This window comes from Grammomys surdaster, unplaced genomic scaffold (assembly GCF_004785775.1).
Source record: "Grammomys surdaster isolate TR1022 unplaced genomic scaffold, NIH_TR_1.0 126185, whole genome shotgun sequence".
Classification (NCBI taxonomy): domain Eukaryota; kingdom Metazoa; phylum Chordata; class Mammalia; order Rodentia; family Muridae; genus Grammomys; species Grammomys surdaster.
Genome location: NW_021620991.1, coordinates 3,538,508 through 3,556,531, shown reverse-complemented (window position 1 = coordinate 3,556,531; position 18,024 = coordinate 3,538,508). Strand labels below are relative to the sequence as shown.

At 51.6% G+C, this 18,024-nt stretch overlaps 1 protein-coding gene across 1 annotated transcript in view; it reads left to right on the top strand.

The window, feature by feature from the left end:
• Positions 1-7,708: 7,708 nt before the first annotated feature.
• Positions 7,709-18,024, top strand: part of Plekhg5 (pleckstrin homology and RhoGEF domain containing G5) — a 42,835-nt gene continuing 32,519 nt past the window's right edge. Inside the window, exon 1 of the mRNA XM_028757830.1 lies at positions 7,709-7,735. The gene's annotated coding sequence lies outside the window, so the exon portion shown is untranslated. The remainder of the gene's footprint in view (positions 7,736-18,024) is intronic.

Below are 18,024 nucleotides of genomic sequence, written 5' to 3'. Positions count from 1 at the left end.
AAGGGTTCCGGGGGAACCAGGTCATCTTTCTCGAGGCTAATGCTTTTACCCGCCGAGGCATCTCTCCAACCCCTTCAGCTCGAAACCTGTCTTCCAAGATGGACATCTGGGTCACCCTCATGAATAATGTCTTTGTGCATGTTCTGTGCCTGTATGTCTGTGCCTGCGAGAGAGTAACCACAGGGGCCGTGGCTACTCGCTGCTGCTCACTCTGCCGTTGGCCACTTTCCAGGTCTGGTGACGTAGGTGTGTTCCCAACATGTGAGGTAGGAGGCTGGGCAGGCCTTCCCTCATGTATCCCCGGCCGGTGTCTCTTCATCCACTCTTGTTACTGACATGCCATGTGGCTCTTGGCAGAGATGTGTACACCTGAGGGTAGAAGGACAGACCATGCAGAGCCTTTTTGGTTTTCCCGTGTTCGAAGACGCTTTACACAGGAAGCTTGTAAGACAGACCCTTAAGGTACCCCAGGCTGTCCTGGAACTCACTATGTAGCCGAGGTTGGCCTCCAACTTGCTGCAGTATTGGAATTCTGCCTGATGTGATTGACAGGCCTGACCCAGCACACTCAGTTCTGGAGGAGGCTTGTAACAGCTTGGATAAGGTAGATGAAGAACCTGTGTAAAGGAATGTCCCTATTTATCAGCTCTGGAGTGTCCGCAGGTGACTCTGGCTTTCTGAGCACTATCACCCAGAATCCAGTTCCTGTCTGAGAATTTTAGAAACCCAAGGGTTTTGTTCGTTTGGTTGGTTGGTTTTGGTTTTTCGAGACAGGGTTTTTGTAGCCCTGGCTGTCTTGGAACTCACTTTGTAGACCAGGCTGGCCTTGAACTCACACAGATCTGCCAGCCTCTGCCTCCCAAGTGCTGGGTTTAAAGTGTACCACCACTGCCTGCCTTTAAGTTGTTGTTGTTGTTGTTGTTTTGTGTTTGAAACAGGGTCTCATGTTTTTGTAGCCCAGGCTGGCTTTGAACTCACTATAAGTTAAGGCTGGTCTTGAATGCCTCATCCTCCAGTTTTACCTTTCAAGTTGTGCACCCCCTAATGTGAGTGCTGGACACAGAACTTAGGGACTCTGGTCTTCAGCAGGTGCTCTTCAATTGCTGAGCCACCTCTCCAACCCCCAACTCTTGCCTTGTTTACATGTTTATTAACGCTGTATTTGCATGTACACCAGCATGCCAGAAGAGGGCATCAGACTTCCTCTGATATAGGAGGTATAGGAGGTGGTTGTGAACCTCCTTGTGGTTGCTGGGAATTGAACTCAGGACCTCTGGAAAAGCAGTCAGTGTTCTTAATCACTGAGCCATCTATTCAGCGCGCACGCACACACACACACACACACACACACACACACACACACATGCACACCTTTTTTGAGACAGAATTTCACTATAGAGTCCTGGTCGGCCTAGAACAACTCCATATGTAGACTGGGCCCCCTTCGGCCTCATACACATGTGCCTCCCGCGTGCTAGCATTAAAGGCTACACCACCACACTCAGCTCAGTACCTCAGTACTACTATATTTTAAAAATGATCTGCAGGGACTGGCTTATTGGGTGAGCAGGTAAGAGGGGCTGGCACCAAGCCTGCTAGCCCAGAGTTCCATCTCTGGGACCCACATGACAAGAGATAACTAACTTTTGAAAGTTGTCTTCTGGCCTGGTAATAAATATTCTGCTACATATGTGTGTACACGCACACACACACTAAGCAAAAAAATTAATATAAGAAGTCATTATCAGGGCCAGGCATGGTAGCACACACCTTTAACCCCAACACATGAAGATAGAGGCAGATGGCCTCCTTGAGTTTAAGGCCAACCTGATCTACATAGTACTAGGTCAGCCAGGGCCACATAGTAAGACTTTGTCCCTAAATAAATAAATAAATAAATAAAAGATTGTTTTAACTATTTGCAAGATGACTACAGTCCATTTGCATGGCTTGTGGTTCCGTAGAGCGTGTTCACCAGTCCCATGAGCCCAGCAGGACGCCCTGCAGACTGTAGTGTGCACATCTGTAGTTCAGCACTTGGAAACAGGCAGAAGGACCACAAGCTTAGAACCTACTTTGGTTATGCAGTGTGACCACAGCAAAATAAATGAGATAGCTGGTCATGGTGGCGGCACAGGCCTTGGGGTTGGGTGTGAGGGAAAGAGCAGGCAGAACTCTTGAGTTCCAGGCCATCCAGGGCTACACAGGGACACTTTGTCTCAAATAAGTCAAGAAACTAGGCAGAGGGCTGAGAATATAGCTTTAACCATAGACTATTTGTTTAGCACATACAAGGTCCTGGGTGGCTTTTCTGACACTAAATAAACAAATAGAGTTTAAAATTTAAGGCTGATCAGGAACTAAGAAAAAAAAATCGTAAATAGTAATAAAACCTAAGTCTGCACATATCCCTCTTCTGTTGGCCTCCATGGGGACATGACCACTGTCTCAGTTGGGATTTCCATTGCTGTGAAGACACCATGACCAAGGCAACTCTTATAAAGGACATTTAATTGGGACTGGCTTAGAGGTTCAGGAGTTCAGTCCATTATCATCAAAGCAGTAGAGCATGGCAGCGTCCAGGCAGCCATGGGGCTAGAGGAGCTGAGAGTTCTCCATCTTCATCCACTAGGCAAAGACTGACTTCCAGGCAGCTAGGAGAAGGGTCTCAAAGTCTAGCTCACACAGTATTACACAGTGACACACAGTGACACAGTATCACACAGTGACACACTGTTACACAGTGTCACACGGTGACACAGTATCTGACACACAGTGACAAAGAGTGTTACTCAGTGACACAGTGTTACAGTGTCACCTAGTGTCACCCAGAATCACACAGTGACACACAGTGTCGCATGGTGACAACTAGGCCACACCCACTCTAACAAGGCCACTCCTCCTAGTAGTGCTACTCCCTGGGCCAAGCATATACAAACCACCACAACTACTCAGAACAAGAGTAAGGGTGACAATCCTTGGAGGCCTCAGGGGCAACGAGCCCTCCTCTGGCTTCACTCTTCCCTAGCCCCCTGCTTCAGGCCATGCATCCCCTTGAGGTTCCTACTACAGTGACTAATGCATCCACTTAGGATTTGAAAGTCCTGTGTGTGAGACTGAGTTTCAGGAGGGCTGGAATAGCGGCCATTTTAGCTCAGCCACATAACATGTTACTGCCCCAGGGCCTTTATGCTTGCTGTTTTCAGCCCAGGTGCTCGGCCAGAGCATTCTCTCAGCATCCCAGACTCTGCTTCAAATCTCTTTCTAGAGAGGATGAATCTGGAATAATGCTCTATCCTTCCTCTTTCTCAAAGGGTGAGTGAGCGTGGAAGAATCCTGAGTGGGAGGCTCCCCTGGACAAACACCCATTGCAGCACCAGACAGACCTCTGTAGGTTCCACCTGTGACCTAGGTTTGGGCAAAGAACAGGTTATGGCCTCTGTGATCAACAGAAAGACATAGTCTGGGTCAGAGACAGCCTGGCCTGTGCTGGGCATGTCCACCAGACAGTGATGGTAATTTCTAACCACCAGGGCCAGTCTTCCAACAATGGGGTAGATGTTTTGAAATTCCAGCTGTCCTGGGAGTCCGACCTCTCTTTGTGGTCAGAGACTGGCCTAGAAGCCTTTGTTCCCTGGACAGACGCAGCCTCCAGAGGGCTCAGCCTTTTAGTCTGTCTGGCCAGGTTTGAAAAGTCTGTGTGGCCAGCAGCCGGAATTCACTGGAATGTGGCCATTCTTTCGCTGCATAGGCTTCTGGAAACCGAGGCTTCTCCCCACCCTAGCTGAGAAGCTTCAGGCAACCATCTGGCTGGACAACTGGCACACAGGGCAGCTGCTGGCACTTAGCTTCCCCAGGAGTTGTCAGCTCTGGCCAACTGGTCCAGGGTCCTGTGTTCCTTTGGAACTAAGAGAGTCTTGTTACCTCTACTCACAGAGTAGAGTGCCCACAGGACTAGGCCTGGAGAGCGGGCTTTGGAAGGGTCAGTCCTCCCTGACTAAGGACATTAACTGTGAATTGAGCAAAGTTCTGGTCAATGAGAACATGCCTGGCTCCTACAGCTTTAGACCATTCTGGGCATGTACGGAGATCGGGGGTGGGGGTGGGGCTCCATGTCCAGAATGAACAAAGAGTGTAAGGGCCGTCATCTAAAGCAGGGAGAACCCTCCACAGATCAACTAGTGGCTGGGAGGCAGAACCTGAAGGACAGTCAGGTCCTGGGGTCTGAGTGGACACCTGTAGGTATGTGACCATGTCCCCAGGTAGTACAGAACAGGCTTCTAGTCAGAGAAGGGACGAGTTCAGGTTCTATCTGTGCAGCGTCTGTTGGCTGTTGTTTATAAATTCTCCATCATTAGGCTGGAGAGATGGCTCAGTGGTTAAACACACTCGCGTGCTCTCACAGAGGTCCTGAGTTCAATTCCCAACAACCACACGGTGACTCACAACCATCTGTAATGGGATCCGATGCCCACTTCTGGTGTGCATGAAGACAGAGCACTCATATGCATAAAATCCATGAATAAATAAATCTTTAAAAAAAAAAAAAGAAAAAGCCCTCCATCATGTCAGCCAGACACTAAAGGAGAAGGTCAGTCTATGAATTAGCTCAATCCCAGAGCCCGGGACGCAATAACGCCCATATTACAGGCAAGGGTAAAACTGGGGTCTGTGACCCCCCCCCCCCACAGATGTGGCTTAAGCCCGAGCCAGGCTGGGGCAGGGACTGAACACTGACAAATTCTGGATGCAAAGCCTCCAGTGTGGGCAGCTGGTGTGTGGCCAGCCAGCTTCATCTGCACTTGCCCCAGGCTGTGGTGGGTGGATGGGTAGATGACAACAGCCAAGCCAGTGGTGGGACAATGACTGGACCTCCCATAGGAGTGGGAGGCTATGGGAGGCCCTGGGGAGCCCTGTCATCTGCACTGTCCCCATACTATTGAGGGTCCTGGGAAGATCCTATTTTGAAGCCCATTGCTAAGTGGCTAGAAGGGTCAGGGAGGGTTTTTGATGCCGGAAGTGTACAGGGCAGGCCACATATCCTGGAGAGAGAGCCTGCCTGAGCCCCATGGCCTCTGGGCTCAGAACACTGAGGAGAGACACAGAGTGGGGACTGGCTAAGCCCAGAGTGGATGCCTGAAGGCGCATGTGGTGGTGGTGGGGGGTAAATCTACAGTACTGATCACAGGATCCCAGCCTCCTAGCTGGCCTAGGCAAATCTCTGTGTTCCCCAGCCCTTGGTTTTCCCTTCCATAAAATGGAGCCAACAGTAATAATAAACCACACAGCCCTCAGGCAAAATGAAAGAAATTCCAGGCTCTCCGTGTCTGAGGCCTGACGCATAGAGGGGCCCAGCAAATGTTAGTGTCTGGCATGTGTCAGAGGGAGCCAGGGAAGAGACCTGTAGGACAAAAGAGGGGACCAGTGGGGGGATCTTGCAGAAATGCATGGAGAAGCTCTCTTGAGGGCTATGGTCAGGCATCCTGCAGTGCCCTCTCCCAGGGTCAGGAGCAGCCTCTACACAGATCTGCTGGCCTTCAGCTAGGCCTTGCAATCCATGTTTTGGTCCCGCTGGCCAGAAGTTCCCAGGATTAAGGGACGAGCCCTGTGGATAGCACAGCATGGGAGCAGGGCTCTCTCCACCCCTCCTGGAGTCCTCAGGCCTGGTCCCTCATCACAGTTAAATCGCATTTGTCTGATCTAGACTTCTCCATATGGGAGAAACTGAGGCTTGAGGAGCCAGTGAGCATCTCTGGTTACCTGCTCCCTCGGGGCCTGCCAGAGGCGGCAGGGCTCAGGGCTGGGGCTGGAACCTGGCTGCAGCTGCAAAGACAGGCTGGCTAGAGGCCTGGTGGTTACCCACAGACAGGCTAAGGCCTCAGCCACACATCTGGCCTTCAGAATTAATACTGAGGGGAAGGGTCTGTGCCTCCCACACTGGGCTCTGCCGTTTGCCTCTCCTGCAAGAACCAACGCAGGACATTCTGTCTCCTGCCAGGGGAATGGCATCCATCCCATCAGGGCCTTTGCCAAGGTCACTAGAGAACACTGGTCCCTTGACATGTGCCTGCAGAAGGTGGGGTGATTCTTCTGTGAATCTGGAGCAGAAGTCTGGTTGGAAATTGTGGGGGCAATGCAGGAGAGAGCCAGAAGGCTGGAAAGCAGCTAACATCCATTCTCGCCAGGTTATAAAACAGTACCACCCCCCCCACCCCCCGCCACCGCCACTTACTTTTCAACAGGCTCTGTGGCAGACCTGAGAGGGGCTACTTTGCATACAAGCTGGGCAGCTGGTACTCAGATGGCTCTACTCAGCTGTCCTGGCATGCCGATGGGCCTCAGACAAGGGGAGCTGAAGAAAGAAACATTGGTCATCTGCCCCTGGGCATCCCAGAGAACCACAAGGTGTCATCCTCATCGTGAGCCTTACCTGGTAAGTGGGAGGGATGGAGCCCCTTCGTGGGAGGGGAAAAAACCCACCCCTGGTGCTGGAGAGATGGCTTAGAGGTTAACAACACTTGTTCTTGCAGAGGACCAGTGTTCTGTTCCCTGCACCTGCATGGTGGTTCATAGCTGTTCCAGTTCTAGGGGATCTGACACCCTCAGACATACATGCAGGCAAAACACCAGTGCACAGAAAAATAACTTCTTTTTTTATACAGGTTTTCTCTGTGTAGTGCTGGCTATCCTGGAACTTGCTCTGTAGACCAGGCTGGCCCCGAACTTACAGAAAACTTCGTGTGACTATGTGTGTGTGAGTGTGAGAGAGTGTATATGAAAGTATGTGTGACTGAGTGTGTGTGCATGTGTGAATGTGAGTGTGTGTGAGAGTGTGTGTGTGAGTGTGAGAGAGTGTATATGAAAGTATGTGTGACTGAGTGTGTGTGAGTGTATGAATGTGAGTGTGTGAGTGTGTGTATGAGTGTGAGTGTGCGAGTTGTGTGTGTGAATGTGTGAATGTGAGTGTGTGTGAGTGTGAGAGTGTGTGAGTTTGTGTGTGACCGACCGTGCCCACATGCTCACAGTCCTTGAGGCCACCAAAAGAGGGTGTGGGATTCCCTGGAGCTGGAACTACCAGCAGTCATGAACATGGGTGTTGGAAAATGAACTCCAGCCCTCCTCAAGAGCAAAAACAAACTCTGAGCCCCCCTGAACCCATTTTGTAGGAGGCAGGACTCAGAGCCAAGTACAACCCAGAGAGACTTGCCTGCTGAGGTCCAGCTTCGGGTCAGGGGTCATCCGGAATGACTGAAAGGAGAAGGCGTGCCGTGCTGCCTAGGACCGTCAGGGTCACATGCAAGAAAGGCAGTCCAGAACCAAAGTCGGTGACAGCGCCACTTCCGTGGGGGCATTAGCCAGCTCTGGCCACCTGCTCCTCTTCCTCTTTTGACCCCTTACTCAGCAAGACCTGGCAGGGGTCTGGTCCCCTGGCCAGGCCCTCAGAAGGCACTCTGCCTGTCAGGAAACAGCTGTGGTTGGCAGAGGATTGAGCCTCTCCCAGTCCAAGGCCATCACTAAGCAATGGGACCGCCAGCTCCCTGTACTTCTGTCTGTCCTGTCCCTGGCTCCTAACCCAGCAGTTTCTCACTGGAACTCAGAAGGATCAAGAAGTCTAGACAAGGGACAAACCTCTGGAGTCCAAGGCTTTCAGCCCCAGGAGGCCCAAGCGGGGAGTGCTTGCTGGCTGAGCTCTGCTCCACTCGGAAACAGAAGCACCTAGAGGCCCAAAACTGAGGTAAGCCTGCGGTTGAACGAATGAGTTTCCACTGGAGGGCCGCTCACCTGCCTTGCTCTGGCCCCTAGCACTGTGATGACCAACAGTGCTCTTGTGGGTGGGTAGGGTGAGCAAAGACCGTTGCCTCTGTGCCTCAGTGTGGCCCAACCGTGAGACCGTGGTGCTGGGGCTCTGCCAGCGTTCTCCTGCTCCCTGGCGCTGTGTGGCCTTTGGGTAAGTTACCCACTAGAGACTACAGCTTCTCCATCTCTCTCCTGGAAGGGAGATGAAGAGCTCAGCATGATACCAGCCCCCCACCCCCACCACACCCCACCCGACTCCCACCCTATCCCCAGTGTAGCTGTCATTACTCTTGCTCCAGCTGTCCACGGCAATGAAGACCCTCAGAAAAGGCACAAGTGTCCCCAGGGCAGCTCCTGACCGCAGCTCTTTCACGAGCAGGCTGGCTAAGGCTATGTGCTGAGTGCGAGGGGGTGGGGGTGGAGAGTGATTCTCTAGTCCTGATCCACTGAGGCTGCCTCCTGCTCTCCTGCATGGAGAGGTGAGGCAGGGATGTGGAATGGGTGTGAACATAGACTGGAAGGTACAAGCACAGATAACCAGGAGAATCACTAGACAGGAGGGCAGTGACGGGGTGAGGACCCATGCACAGAGCCTGTGAAGTCTGCAGCACCGGTGACAAGTCCCAGCTCTACAGCTCTGGCCTCTACTGGAATGCATGCTAGTGGCAATGGTGGCTAGTGGTGTTGGACAATCTCATTCCCGAATACTCAGACCCTCCTTGTACCAAACCTGAGCCAGGACACCCCTGGCATCCCAGAGCCTCATATAAAGTCCATGTTAATGCCTGTGATCAAGGCTCAGGGCGCCTGTGCATGTCCACTACAGTCCTGTGAGGCTAGAGTCGGGGAAAGCAGGCAGGCATGTGGTTCAAATTACTGCCTCTTGGCACCTTACCCCTCCGCTGGGGGTGTGTAGGCCGCCTAGATGGCCATCCCCACCATTCCCAGGCGCCCTGCAGCCTGCGGTGACCCTTCTGCCACCCCTACAAAAGCAGCTAGTCCCGCTTTGCCAGTGCCCCTCAGCTGCAGGCATCTGATCTGGTTAGGGCTGGCTCTGCCACACCCAGGCCAGCTCCTGCAGACCTGGCAGGCCGAGGAGGTACAAGCAGAGTCAGACAGAGAAGTCTGGGAGCACAGTGCCAGTGCCCTTTAGTACACTGAAGTCTGAATTTCTTTCATTTTTTAAAAAAGAATTATTCATTTATCAAATTGTTAAAAAAAAGAATTATTCATTTATTTTATGTATGTGAGTACACTGTAGCTGTCTTCAGACACACTAGAAGAGGGCATCGGATCCTATTACAGATGGTTGTGAGCCACCAGGTGGTTGCTGGGAATTGAACTCAAGACCTCTGGAAGAGCAGTCAGTGCTCTTAACCACTGAGCCATCTCTCCAGCCCGATTTCTTTCATTTTTTACTCACTTCTGTGGCACTAAGGACTAAACCCAAGGCCTTATGCATAGTAGTACATTACCTCTGGGCTGTAACCTCAGTCTTTTGGGGCCTGGGGGTGAGGGGTTGGGGTCTGGAATAGCCTTGAACTTGCAGATGACGCTAAACTTCTTCTTTTTTTTTTTAAGATTTATTTATTATATATGAATACACTGTAGCTGTCTTCAGACATACCAGAAGAGAGCATCAGATCTCATTACAGATGGTTGTGAGCCACCATGTGGTTGCTGGGATTTGAACTCAGGACCTCTGGAAGTGCAGTCAGTGCTCTTAACCACTGAGCCATTTCTCCAGCCCTGACACTAAACTTCTGATCCTCACACATGTACCTCCCAGGGCTGAGACACCATGCCCAATTTGGACCATAATGGAGATGAGGCTTTTACACACACTAGGCAACCAGGCCACCGACTGAACTGTGTAGCTAACCTATTTGCGTTTATTATTTTGAAACTGGGCCTCGCTACTATGTTGCCCAGGTTGGCCTGAATTTGGGGTCTTCCTCCACAGTTTCCTCAAATAGTTAGTGTTCCAGGCCTGGCCCTCCAGGTCACCTTGCTGCCCTGTCCTCTAGACCCCAGTTGGACAGTCCTGATGTTCAAATCCAAGTTCTACTTATTTAAACTTTTTACAACTCAGCTTCTCTTTCATGGCCTGGGGACAGGACCCTCTCTCTGGAGAAAGCTGCCGTGGGGCTGTCTTGAACTCTTGGTTGGGTTTTTGTCTTGTTTGTCTGCTTAATGCTTTTTAGTGTATTTTAAAAATTTCATGCATATGGATATTTTGCTTACAGGTATTGTGCCCCCAACCTTTTGCTTTGTATGTACCAAGAACATGCTTTCTTCTGGTAGATGATCCAGCATGACCCAGTCAGGAAAGGTGCCTCTATCGGGCTGTAGGTATGGCTCAGCAGTTAAGAGCACTGGCTGCTCTTCCAGAGAGGACCCAGGTTTGATTCCCAGCAACCACATGGCAGCTCACAACCCACTGTAACTCCAGTTCCAAGACTTCACCGCCCCCTTCTGGCATCTGTGGGCACCAGGCACATAAGTGGGGCCCAGGCACCCATGCAGGCTAAACACCCATACACATAAGGCATAACAAGAGAGGTGTCTTAACACAACTTAATGAAGTCTGTCTCCTTTGAGGACTGATGGAGAAACACTGTTGGCGAATTTTCTGCCTGCATTTTGGGATACATCCTTGGTGGTTTGAGGAGTCATGACTACAGAGAGAGAGAGACAGAGACAGAGACAGAGAGAGAGATATTCTGGGTCTAATTCTGGGGGGGTGACCCAGAGAACCTGCTGGTCATCCATCTTGCCCTCAGACCTCTAGGGACGGAAAGTCTGCTTTGGCTTGTGCTGTTGTTTTAAGATTTATTTTTATGGGGGCTGGAGAGATGGCTCAGCAGTTAAGAGCACTGACTGCTCTTCCAGAGGTCTTGAGTTCAAATCCCAGCAACCACATGGTGGCTCACAACCATCCGTAATGAGATTCGATGCCCTCTTCTGGTGTGTCTGAAGACAGCTACAGTGTACTCATAAATAAAGTAAATAAATCTTTAAAAAAAAAAAAAAAAAAAAAAAAAAAAAAAAAAGATTTATTTTTATTATGTGTATCTGCGTGCCGATATCTGTAGATGCATGCAGGTTCACGCGCAGAGGCCAGAAGCATGGGGTCCCCTGGAGCTGGAGCTATAAATACTTGTGACTTGCCTGGCATGGGGGTTGGAATCAAACTCAGGTCCCCTGGACGAGCAGCCAGAGCTCTTAACTGCAGAGCCAGCTCCAGAATTTTTTTTTTTAAAGCCAGGGTCTTGCCATATATATGCCCTAGTTGGCAAGGAGCCCTCCTGGCCTAGCCTCGACATTTCTGGGTCTCAGGCTTCAGTCACCTTGCCCAGCTTTGTTGTTGTTGTTGCTGAGACAAGATCTGGCCTGGAACTTTCTTTTTTCTTCCTTCCTTCCTTCCTTCCTTCCTTCCTTCCTTTCTTTCTTTCTTTCTTTCTTTCTTTTAGGTTTTTCCAGATAGGGTTTCTCTGTATATCCCTGGCTGTCCTGGAACTCACTCTGTAGACCAGGCTGGCTTCGAACTCATAAATCTGCCTGCCTCTGCCTCCCAAGTGCTGGGATTACAGGCGTGCGCCACCACTGCCCGGCGGCCTGGAACTTTCTATGTTCCAACCTATCCTGTTGGTCCTCCTTGGTTCTCGTCACCCACACCCCAGCTCCAGATGGAAGCTAGGGCACATGCTTGCCTGCCAGCCCCCCCTGCCTCCTGCGACTGCTCTGCTCCCCTTTTTCTTGGCTGCTCTGTATCCAGAACCCTCTTGTTCCCTCAGCCTTTCTCCTTAGGACTTGCTCTGGAGCCTGTGCTGCAGGGGACACAGTGGCTCCCCAATAGTGCTGGAGGTCCTTGGCCCAGGCTCACCCACCAGAACACAGCTGTTGCTGTGGGTCACAGACTGAGGAAGGAGCTGGTCATTGGGCAGCTTGGTGAAGGGTGGAGAGAAAACTCTCAGAAAGAGCCCAGCCAGCAGAGCTGCCCTCATAAGTAGATGAAGGCTTGTGCCCTCTAACCACCTGGAAGGCCTGAGCCCAACAGAGGTGGGAGATACACCTGAGCTTCTGGAATATGCTCTCAGGGTACACGCTGGCATTCCCACAGGTGCCTTCATCCCTCATTGAGAACCTATGAGCTAGCTGGGACTGTTCCGGGTCGTAGGTCGTAGGTCATGGTGGGGACCCAGGACTGTTCCTGGGGCAGCACATTTTTCTCCTCTGAAAACTTATCTTAGCAAAGAGACCAGGAAACAATTGCACTTTTTTTCCTGAGGCCTCTGCATCCCCAGACGGACAGCCCATCTCCTCGGTGGGGGCTCTGAGGGGGCTGGGAAGACAAAATGTGTAAAATGTCTGTAGGAGGGGAAGAAAGGCGCTTTGTGTGGGGCAGGGGCCCTGGCCATTGGTCAGATGTAAGGCCCCTGGCTGCTCCCAGAATGCTCCTCTCCCTTCCTGAAGAGGGCCATGACTGCCGGCCCAAAGCCTGCCCCAGTGGTCTCTGCTGCTCATTTGTACCAGGGCAGCACTGTGTCCAAGCCTTGGGGACTGAGGTCCCTGGAGTCACCCAGCTTCTGAGGGTGCAGGCCAAGCAGGGGACACCCCAAGTCTCAACATGTTTCTCTACTGGAGGAAGAGGGGCACCTATGAGCTGGAGGCGCTGCCTGGTGACCTGGGCCAGCTGGAGCTGGGGGCTGTGGAGCGCTTCTCCTGGAGTTCCACTCTGGACATCATCGAGGACTTGGGGGGTAGGTGTAGCCATTTCCGCAGAGGACTTTCTTGAGGCATGGGCACCTGGTCTGCCTGGCCACTCCTGCTGGCCAAAGCCTGCGGCCTGCTTGCTGTGCACATGAGGCTAAGGTCACTTACTTGTGGTGGTGTGGGGTTCCTGGTCCCTCTGGAGAGCCTCTGCAGGTGGGACAGGGGCCCAAACATGATGGTCAGAGGGTAATGTGCACCTTCAGGTGGTCTTGTCCCTCCCCATGGTCAGTGGGCATGCCTGCCCCTCGTCAGTGTGACAACTGTGACCACCTCTCCTATTCGGCCAAGGTCTGGCTCTGCCCCATCCCATCCTTCACGATGAGGCACAGGGCTGAGCCTTTCTAGAACATTTCTGATCTAATATAGGAATGCGGGCGCTTCTCATCTCATCCTCCACTTTATAACTGTGCAAACAGAACGATGACAAGATTGTGGCCCTCAAAGGGCAGAATATTGGGGTGTTCAGCACTGAGGCCTGTGGCACAGCTGAGGACAATCCCTGGTGTTCTCACGAAAGGCTGGAGGCACTCACTCCCTGGGTGTGACACCTCCCAGTGGGACACCTCCCACAGTAGCAGGCCATAGGGCCCGGTTTGGGGAGGCTGTGATTGTTCTTGCTTGCTGGTCTTGGTTCAGCCGAGTTCAGCCGAGTCGATCCGCTCTGGACAGGCTCTGCTCTGGTAAATGGCTGGAAAACAACCTTGGTCCATAGAAGCCAAGCTAAGTGCTGGTGACCAGCTTGCAGCATGGCTGGCTCTTAGCTCCCGTCTGTCCATTCCCAACCTCATGCTCTGGGCTCTCCAGGTCCCAAGTAAAGAGAGTGGGAGTCTCAGCAAGGACAGAAATTCCCCAGCTTGGCTTGAGTCCTCTCATGAGCCTGTCCTGTGGCCAGAAAGGCTAGAGAGTGCTGGTTAGGGCTAGGGTCTACTGTGAGAAGTTGGGGGAGCCCTCGGACCACATTGGGGGGGCTAAGAAGAAAGAGCAGGTGCTTTGGAGGTTTTAAGTATTGGCCGACCCCCTGCTGTGGTGCTCTTGAGACCCAGGTAGCTGCTAGGAGGGGGCAACCTGATGGCCTACTGTGTGGCCCCAGAGCTCTGGACCCTGTTAGAAGTGTGTATGAGCGTCTTGCTGCTGTCTGAGACATGGACCCGTGAGGGGCATGGAGAAATGGGAGAGGAGGAAGGAAGCTGGTACAGAGAGGGAAGAAATATGCGGCTTGAATCTGATCCACGGTAAAATGGCCCCTTCCCTCAGCCGGAGAACATCTGCCATCAGAGGGTGGGATGGAGCCGGCTGCAGGAGGCTTGTCTGCTTCACGGCTGGCTCCACTTGTGAGGTTCCAGTCAGCCCGAGAATATTACCCATGTTATACACTATCCAGCTACAAGCCAGGAGGACTCAGCAGGAGAGGGCTGAGCTCCATGGGCACAGGGGTGACAACTGCCATGTGCACCTCTTTCATCTTCTCCAGGGTTCTCCTGTCTTTACCTGGGATGTTCTCCTGCCTCTGGGATTCCATAATGACTGGCTGCCTGCAGCTTTGGGTTGCCGTGGTCTCACGCATGGGTTTTAGGTCTTAGACCTGAGTCTTCATACCAACTCTCTAAGCAGGGCTGTTTTTTTGTGGCCTTTATTCTGGTGCGTCTCTGAAGTCATAAGTGGTAGCACTCAGACACTCACTTGCACACAGACCCCTCTCTCCTCAGGGTGGGCAGAAGTCCTGGTGAGGCACTTAGTAGCTGGGTAACAGCATGTGAGCCGATCCCAGGAGGAGCTGAGGCGGCTGGGTGAGCCAGGGCACACAGCTGCCTGTGTGGGCTCAGTCCTTTGCTGCCAGCCACCCAGCCCCTGGCCTGGACCCATGTGGGTGGGTGTTGGGCTCCAGAACCAGCCCAGCCTGGTGGGGGGTGGGGCCCCTGAATGGAACATGACCGTCCAGAATTGGAATCTCACACACCCTTTCCGTAGCCGCTACTTCTTGTTCTTTTCTCGGTTCCTCTACGGAGCCTCCAGGAGGAAGGCCGCAGCCAGCAGATGGACAGATGAGCAGAGACCCAGGGAAGCCTCAGGCAGAGGAAGTGGCCAACTGGCCATAAGCTTATGTGCGGGAAATGTGTGGACAGTTTCTCTGGCTCCAGGAAGGAATTCTAGATGTGTCTTCCCACCCTCTGTGACTGAGCCTGAGGGGTATGGAGGGTGGGCAGGGTGTTGGTTAGAGTCGACACCAGGGATGATGCCGGCAATAAATCTGGGCTGTAGGCAGGAGCTGCACTAGGGGCCGTGGCCAATGCTAGTTCTTCCATGAGGTGCCCACTTAACTAACCCACATCCAAGATTCCCATAGCACTTTGGGAAGGGGGGGCCTCAAGTCTTTTCTTGCTCTCTTCTTTTCTGACAGGGTTTCCCACAGTGGCCACTAGACTCTGTCTTAGTGTTCCTATGGCTGTGATGAAACACCATGGTCAAAAGCAACTTGGAAAGGAAAAGGTTTATTTGACTTTTGCAGCCTGCAATCAGAGGAAGTCAAGGCAGGAGTCTGGAGGCAGGACCTGAAGCAGAGGCCATGGGGGAGTGCTTCTACTGGCTTGCTCGCCATAGCCGGCTCAGTTCACTTTCTTAAATACTCTAGGACCACCTACCCAGCGGTGGCCCCGCCCACCGTGGGCGGGGCCTTCTCAGACCTATGGTTTCTAAAGATTTATCTATTTATTTATTTAATGTACATGAGTGCTCTGTCTGCATATACACCTACATGCCAGAAGAGGCATCAGATCACGCTATAGATGGTTGCGAGCCACCATGTGGTTGCCGGGGATTGAACTCAGGACCTCTGGAAGAACAGATAGCTGCGCTCTTAACTGCAGAGTGGTCTCCCTAGCCCCACACTTACTGTTGCTGAATGAAATGCTGCACAGACTTGTCTACAGGCCAATCCGATGGAGGCGGTTCCTCAATTTAGATTCCGTCTACCCAGATACATCTAAGTTTGTGTTGTCAACAAAAACAACCAGGAGCCGGGCGGTGGTGGCGCACGCCTTTAATCCCAGCACTCGACAGGCAGAGGCAGGCGGATTTCTGAGTTCAAGGCCAGCCTGGTCTACAGAGTGAGTTCCAGGACAGCCCGGGCTATACAGAGAAACCCTGTCTCGAAAAACCAAAAAAAAAAAAAAAAAAAAAACAACCAGGAGTGCCCCAAAGGCCACGCCATCATATTCCTCTGCCTTCGAGTTCCAGGACTGGCCTGCAGTGCCACACCCCTTGTGCACTGCTGGGGATCAAACCCAAGACTTCATGCATGTCACATCCCTGGCCCTGTGCCATTTCTTCCGTAGGCTTTCTAGAATGCTGTGGCCAGGGTCTACTGTTGGGAGTGGCAGATATATCAGCACCAACAGTCTTTTGCCCAGGCCACAGCCCTCTGGCTTGAGGCCCCTTTTGAGGCAAATTTTGCCTTCTCCAGTCAGCATGTATGTGTGTGTGTGTGTATGTGTGCGTGGGGGGGCTACATCCCAACAAGGACTGGCACAGTTGCTCAAGCATGGACAGGCTCCCAGGAGGGCTAGGCTAGCGTGGGAGGGGGCATTCAAGGCCACAGCTGTTTCCTGGGAGGGACAGGCTTTTGGTGGCCTGGCCTGGTCCCGAGAGGTGGTGGGCAGAAGGCTTATCTGTGTAACGGCCCCTCGACGGAGGGCTCTGCCGGAGAATCTGAGAACAGGTGCATTTGTGTTAGCCTGAGGCCCGCAGGGAGAGAAGGAAGTTGCTTATTTCATGCCGGGAGGATCATTTATTTTTGCTTAACACCTGATTGTGCCAAGCGCTATGGTGGCCGGGTAGACTGATGGTTAGGGACACAGGGTTGGAGTTCTATAGACATGGTCTCTGGTTCCAATATCATCACTGCCTGCCTTTGTAACCTTAGGGGAGTTTGTCTGGAGTGATTCAGTTTTCTCATGTGAAAACAGAGGCAATGATCATACTTCTTCTATCAAATTTATCTATTGGATAAAATTGTTGTAGACCAGGCTGGCCTGGAAATGGCCTGCCTCCATCTCCACAGCACCGCACTGACTAACAGTGTATGTGTGCGTCACCTCTGCCTGGCTTCCTTTCATTATCTTTATGTTTTGAATTGGTCATTACTGTTTGTTTTATTTTTTCTTTTCAACTTAATTTCCTTTTAAAAAAAAAAAATGCCGGGCAGTGGTGCCACACGCCTTTAATCCCAGCACTTGGGAGGCAGAGGTAGGCAGATTTCTGAGTTCAAGGCCAGCCTGGTCTACAGAGTGAGTTCCAGGATAGCCCAGGCTACACAGAGAAACCCTGTCTCGAAAAAACAAACAAAACAAAAAAAGACTACACACACACACACACACACACACACACACACACACACACACACACACTATAGCTGTCTTCAGACACACCAGAAGAGGGCATCAGATCCCATTACAGATGGTTGCAAGCCACCATGTGGTTTCTGGGAATTGAACTCGGGACTTTTGGAAGAGCAGTCAGTGCTCTTTTTGTTTGTTTGTTTGTTTTTGTTTTTTGTTTTTCGAAACAGGGTTTCTCTGTGTAGTCCTGGTTGTCCTGGAACTCGCTCTGTAGACCAGGGTAGCCTCGAACTCAGAAATCCACCTGCCTCTGCCTCCCAAGTGCTGGGATTAAATGCGTGCATCACCACCGCCCAGCTTAATTTCTTAAGTTATCTTTTAACTTTGTGTATCTGTGTGTTTGCCTCCGTGTATGTTTGTGTGAGCTTGGTGCCTGCAGAAGTTAGAAGGGGGTGTCCCTAGAATTGGATCATAGAGACTGTTCTGAGCCATTTGGTGCTCGGAATGAACCCAGGTCCCCAGAAATGCCCCACCCCTGTCTCCATCTCCTTCCTTAACTTCTTTTGTGTGTGGCATACATGACTATGCATATATCTGCTTGTGGATGTCAGAAGTTGATTACGGCATCTTTATTATTATTATTAATTATAATCAGAGACACGATCTCTCTATTACATAGCCCTGACTCTCCTGGAACTTGCTATGTAGATCAGGCTGCCTTCGAACTTCCAGAGTCCTCGCACCTCTGTCTTCTGAGTGCTTGGATTAAAGATCTGTGCCACCATGCCTGATCCATATTACTTTTTGAGACAGGGTGTCTCATTGAACTTGGGGTTATGCTAGACTGTCTGGCCAGCAAGCTGCATGGACAGGTCCAGTGGCCTCTGCCTCCCCAGTATAGGTGTTACAGATATGGGCTGGATTTTTACATTGGTACTGGGGAACTGAACTCGGGTCCTTGTACCTGAACCATCTCCCCAGCTCCTTAACATTTTTTTTTTTTAAAGGCAAGGCATTGTTTAGCCAGGCATAGTGGAATTCCAGGACAGATGGAGCTAAGTCATTGAGAGACCCTGTCTAAAAAAACAAAAAAACAACAAAACAAAACAAAACAACA